Consider the following 5,918-nt stretch of genomic DNA (forward strand, 5'->3'; position numbering starts at 1 on the left):
TTTTTGGTTTCATGATTCTTAAAAAAATTAATATTACCTTTAAGATTGCTACAAATATACAATGAAGCTACTAAACTAATTTTTAATATATCAAAATGTACTTCCTCAAAAAAAAAATAAATAAATAAAAATTCAAAATGTATATGTTTCTTTACTCTAATTTAGTTTACTTTTTCTTTATAATATATGTATAACATTATCCAAAACCGTCTTACATAAAATATCACAAAATTATTTGACATCGTACGGGTAACTTACTAGTTGCTTCAATTGTTTTAGGTAGTAAACCTTATAAATGCTTGAATGTGGCAACTTATCAAGAAGACTACTTATGATTCTCTTCTTCTTCTTCTTTTTTTTTTTTTAGACCCAGTAACACTTATTGCTTTAATTTTCTATAATTAATAATAAAAAAACATTTGTTTTATGATTTCTCATGTACCTCTTTCTTTTCTTTTTCTTTTTTTAATTCCTTTTGGTTTTGCAGGGTTGCTTGGAGCACACAACCCAGAAGTGGAGAGAATTAATGGTTTGTATTTATCTAATTTTTCCTATGCAGATGCAAATATTTTTTATGGCATTCCTTACTTAATGTCATGTATAATGAGGAATACACGTGGTAGATAATTGAAGGTTTCGCTACAAATTTCACTACTTTAGTGATGGCAAATTGTGTTTGTTGTACAGTACTAAATGTGATGTGAGTGTCCCATTTCAAAACAAAAAAGTGATGTGAATGCATTTTATGTGAAATTAATGTTACAATAATTACGATCTATCTACAGATTGTGAATTTTTTTTATACTATGTACTAAGGATTTTGCGGTTTTTCTAATCATTTTTTTCCCTCCGGTTTCTCAATTCCACCTCAAAGTATTTGAGCATTTGAAGAAATGCTTGAACCAAATTTACTCTCATAATTTCTTATAAAATTTTATTTCGGTTTTAGGTGTGCAAAAGCAAAAGTTATCCCTAACGCTAGATGTAAGAGAGAAGGTAAATAACATCTGAAGTCTTATTTTAGGTACATACAATTTATTTTCATTGTCATGGTTTTTTAAGAAAACTACTTTATATTGCTTGAATATTAATTTGATCCATTTTATCTTTTGACTATTTCTTTGTTGATGCTTATAGGGAGCTCAATTAGAGGGGAATTCAAAAGGTGAGTTTGAAAAATCCTAGAGATCTTATGGTTATTGGGATCAATATGATTCTAGGAACTTCAGTAATGGTATAAAGTCATAATCAATTTATGTTTTTATTAAATTATTTGAGTCTATCACAGAAACAGGCAAGTTTTCGTGCATATCACGGATTTTCAACTAATTTATAAATAAAATATACCAAAAACATTTGACCTGTAGCATGGGTTTTTTATTCATTATTTTTAAAGAATTCTCTTTCATCATTGTTAATTGGATATTTATAGCTGAATAACATGGTTGTTGGTTCTACCACTCCTATGTTTTAAATGATTATAGTCTTTATGATGATGTCACAGCCCAATTCATTTGTGAGTTTAGATTGATTTTAGTTTTATTTCAATAGGTTGGTGTAAAATTTTGGATCCTATTACTTTTTTTTAGACCGAAAATTTACTTTCATAAAATATTTGTATGGACAAAAAGAATGCCCATCTCTTTTTCAGTTTTTTGCACATGTAAAAGGTTGGAAATTTTTTTCTTCAAGTTTTGAAATTTGTAAGTGCTGATACAAGAATTAGATTAATTGTTTATGACATTGTAGTGTTGATGTAAATCTTATTTTGAAATAAAATTTTAGTAGATTAGCAAAACAAAAAACTCTCTCCTTCCCTTACCAAAGTGCATAGATTTTTTATTTGTTTTAAGATCATCAAACTGCACTGGTTATCAATTAGAAGTTGATAAGCAAATTTTTTTCTTTCTTTAAACGTTTGATTTTATTTCTAATTAGTTTCACAACATGCTCTTAGCCATATTATGAGTAGAAGGTGAAACTTTATTCATTTTCAAGAGATTATTTCTTTGAGAGAAGTATATACATAACTTTTTTTTTTTTTATCTCATGCGTCAAACGATTTAGCGATTAGTTACTCTTAATTATCAAAGAAAAAAGAGCACGTGATCTACTATTAAGCATAAAATCATGAACTGCAAGTTTACAATAGCATTAGCTTTTAACCTAGTTAGGGTTCCAATTAAAAAACACTAAATTAATGAGTTCTTGAGACCCTTTATTGTTACATATTGTTACTACCACCAACTTCTTTTGATGCTAGTCTATAGCTAGGTCTCGTTTCTTCTGCTAGCACTTACTCTTCGGATCCGCTAAACCGCTATAATGAAGCGGGTTACGTAGGGGATGGAGGTTGAGGAGCAGTGTTGTGTGTTACTGTTGAAGCCGGGATTTGGGTGCCGGGATTGGGTGCAGATGGAGGGACATAAGCCCTCAGCAGTCGGCGGAGCAATGGAGAGACATTGTGACCGGCAAAGGCCTTTTGGATGGCTGTTGATGAAAGTACCCGATCATGCAGTGAGTCATACAATTGGTTTTGTTTCATCATTTTTTGTTCTCCATGGAAGATTATGCAAGCCTCTTGTGCAGGTATGCTCATTAGAGAAATCACTATCATGACTACGAGAAGCATGATGTTTTTTCTCTATGTAACTAATACTATCTAGTGTAGTGAGTTCAGAGCAATTTGGATGAACGTGCCCGCTCTATATATAGGAAAAGTTTTACTATAGAGGCAATGGAAATAAGCTTAACTTTTACCGCAAAATGAAAATATGAGCTACAGTTTTACTACAAAGGAAACCATCATAGACGTAAAGGTATACTTTGCAACGCTTTGAAGCTTTTTAATGCCCAGATAGCGACGCCATAATAAAGGACATTTTCCTTTAGAAAGATTCTAGTCAAAAGTGATTGCCTAGGCCTATAAAACAAGTACATAATGTGACAAAACTCCATAATTTTTTTTTTTGCAAAATATTAACCCATCCATCATTTGAAATCCATTCCCCCCCCCCCCCCCCCCAAAAGTGAGTATGGTGATCGGGGAAAATTAGGCACTCCTCATGTGCTGAATAATTACTCGGTTATGGGAGTGATCAAGAAAACAAGTGTCATTGTACGCCAAGAAATTTAAGACGTACGGTTCAAAAACCAAGTCAAATTAAATCTTGAAACTATACAATTATATGTATCTCACCTAAATTATTATATCGATTTCTCTCTTAATTTTTATAAATAAAATAATAGAATTCTCTCTTAATCTTATTAAGAAAAATTACAAAGCATAATTATAGAAAAATTGAAATGGTGATCGAGGGGGTTGTGGGTTTGGGTTGACAAAGGCTATGAAAGTTCGGGCATGTCCAAATTTTGTCATAGCCAAATGGTTTTTTTTTTTTTTAATTATTTTTTTTTAAAAGGAGGACGGTTCTTTATTAATTTCAATGCACATGCATGCAATTTATTGTCTGGTGATGTTACCTGACTTTGTTGAGATGATGATGATCTTCAAGCTTTTTTTGCATTCATGAACCTTCTAGATGATACAATTATATTATTTATGACTTGGGAATTTTTAATGTTTTGACTGAGATAGTGAGATCTTTATTTGGTGTTTGCTTTCAAAAGCATCTAGTTTTAGCTGTGTGCACGTGTGTGCTTTTTTTTCTTTTCTTTTCTTTTTGTTTTATGGTAGATAACAAATTGGAATACACAATGTAGATGTGAACGATGCCTAGGTGTGGTTGTCATGCACCTTCAACATTAACTATTGGATCATCGGATTTTGATAGCTAGTTAACTAGTAAGACGCATAGACTAGGCAGTAGGAACCAAAAAGAATGGGGAAAATAGGCATTTGCCTCTAATTTATAAATTATGCAATAAAATGTCCATGTATTTTAAATTCAATTTTAATAAATCGAGTTATAGGTAGAACTTGATATTAGCGATGTTGAGTTCTATATATAATTTGCCACTTAAATTAAAAAATAAATAAATAAATAAGTGGAACTTGACATTACTAGTGTTGAATTGCACTTAAAAATATACATAGAACTCGATTTTAAAGATATTAAGTTTTATACAAAACTTGATTTTGTTAAAATGGAATTTCAAAAACAGTGACATTTTACTAAATAGTTTCAAAACATGGGCATTTTGTTACATAGTTTATTGTGAAAGTTCAAATAGTGTATAAAACACCCTTGAACGTTTAGACCCCCAATTACAAAATAACCAATTCAAGCTTTATAACAAACAACTAGTGTGCAGAAAATGAACACAAGCTATAAACAGAATTGGTAAACAATCTAAGCCAATTAAAATCACATCCACAGCAGAAAATAAAAGGCAAAGATTAAGGGAAGGAAGATGCAAACACAAGGATAACACACGATGTGTTATTGAAGAGGAAATCGAAGCCCTTGGCGTAAAACCTCTCTACCGCCCTCTAAGGAGTAAGTAATCCACTAGAAAATGTAGTTGGGATATATAAACAGTAATAGACCCTCCAAGCCTAATCTACCTAGTGTACCTAAGCCCTCCAAGCTTCTTGCTCCAACGAGGTTGTGCTGAACCTATTTCTTTTCTAGCTTCCTGGATTTCGCTACTTGACCATAGCATCAATCAATGTAGATTGGTTCCTTCCTAACTGCTTCCCAAAACACCAAACAACCCTCTCACAGTAATGGATATGGTGAAAAAAGGTTTTGATAAAAGACTTCTCAAGGGTTTAACAATGGAGAGGAAGAGAGTTGAGGAATTTGAAGAGTCTCTTATGTGAAGATTGTGGATGAATCAATCTTGTTTTACTCTAGGGTTTCTCTCTCAAAATTCTCTCCGGAAGCTCTCATTCTTTCGTGGCTATAAAGAGTATTTTTACTGGGGTGAGAATGGAATGTGAAGAGTCAGGTTTTTCAAAAGAAGGCTAGCTCGCGGCTTAACTGAGTCGCGAGATCCAGCTGCAAGATAACAGAACGGCTAGTTGTCCTATTTTGTCCTGTAGTGCTCCAGCTAGCATGACGCTTCAACTTTTAGCATGCCTGGCATGTGTGCATCTTCTGGTGGCTTGCAGCCGCGAGTCACTCGCGAGATCCAGTCACTAGTCTCTGTTTTCTTGCACACTCTTGAGCATTTCAACACTCTATTTCACTCACTACCCTTACAACAATCCCACCTAAATACAGGGTTACTAATTGCTGAAATACAAGCAAATTTGGTACGGAATAAAGCTAACAAGATGGTTGATTATATTCAACCTTACAATCTCCCCCTTTGGCTATTCCGTGACAAAACCCTAAAACAGACTCTAAACTTAACATGTGAGTTTGGAACAGTTGAGCAAAACTCACACACACCTAACTCTAGAAATTGTGAAGCTCTTGAATCATATGAACATGGAAATCCTGAAACACAACAATACATCATGATCATTGTATGCAGAAAAGCATGAAATGCATATAAAGCAGGCAATATGTGATCAACCAAAGATGGAATTAATAAACAAATCATGGCTTGATCAAACAAGCAATCACTACAAGGTAGTAACCATAATGCTCATTGACAATTGGAATGAACACTTGGACATACAAGCTAACAAGCTCAATGCAAGTCACTTGCATGCCCAACACTCAACCAATGCATAATACACTAAGAATATGCATCTAGGAACAATCCTACAAGGGCACAAGAGTGACAGTACTTAACAAGAAAATGTATGACATTTAGTTAGAAGTACTAATTTAACAAAGTATAAAGGCTGCATAAAGCATGGTACAAACCATAAAGCCTACAGATAATGAACATAAACCCTAAAAGCTTACAAAAGTAACATGAGTACAAACAAAAGCTGAAAAACAACTTAAAGTAAAATATTGAAACTGCTTGCAGAAAAACTCCCCCTTAGGTAATTTTCT

Source organism: Quercus lobata, chromosome 4 (assembly GCF_001633185.2).
Source record: "Quercus lobata isolate SW786 chromosome 4, ValleyOak3.0 Primary Assembly, whole genome shotgun sequence".
Classification (NCBI taxonomy): domain Eukaryota; kingdom Viridiplantae; phylum Streptophyta; class Magnoliopsida; order Fagales; family Fagaceae; genus Quercus; species Quercus lobata.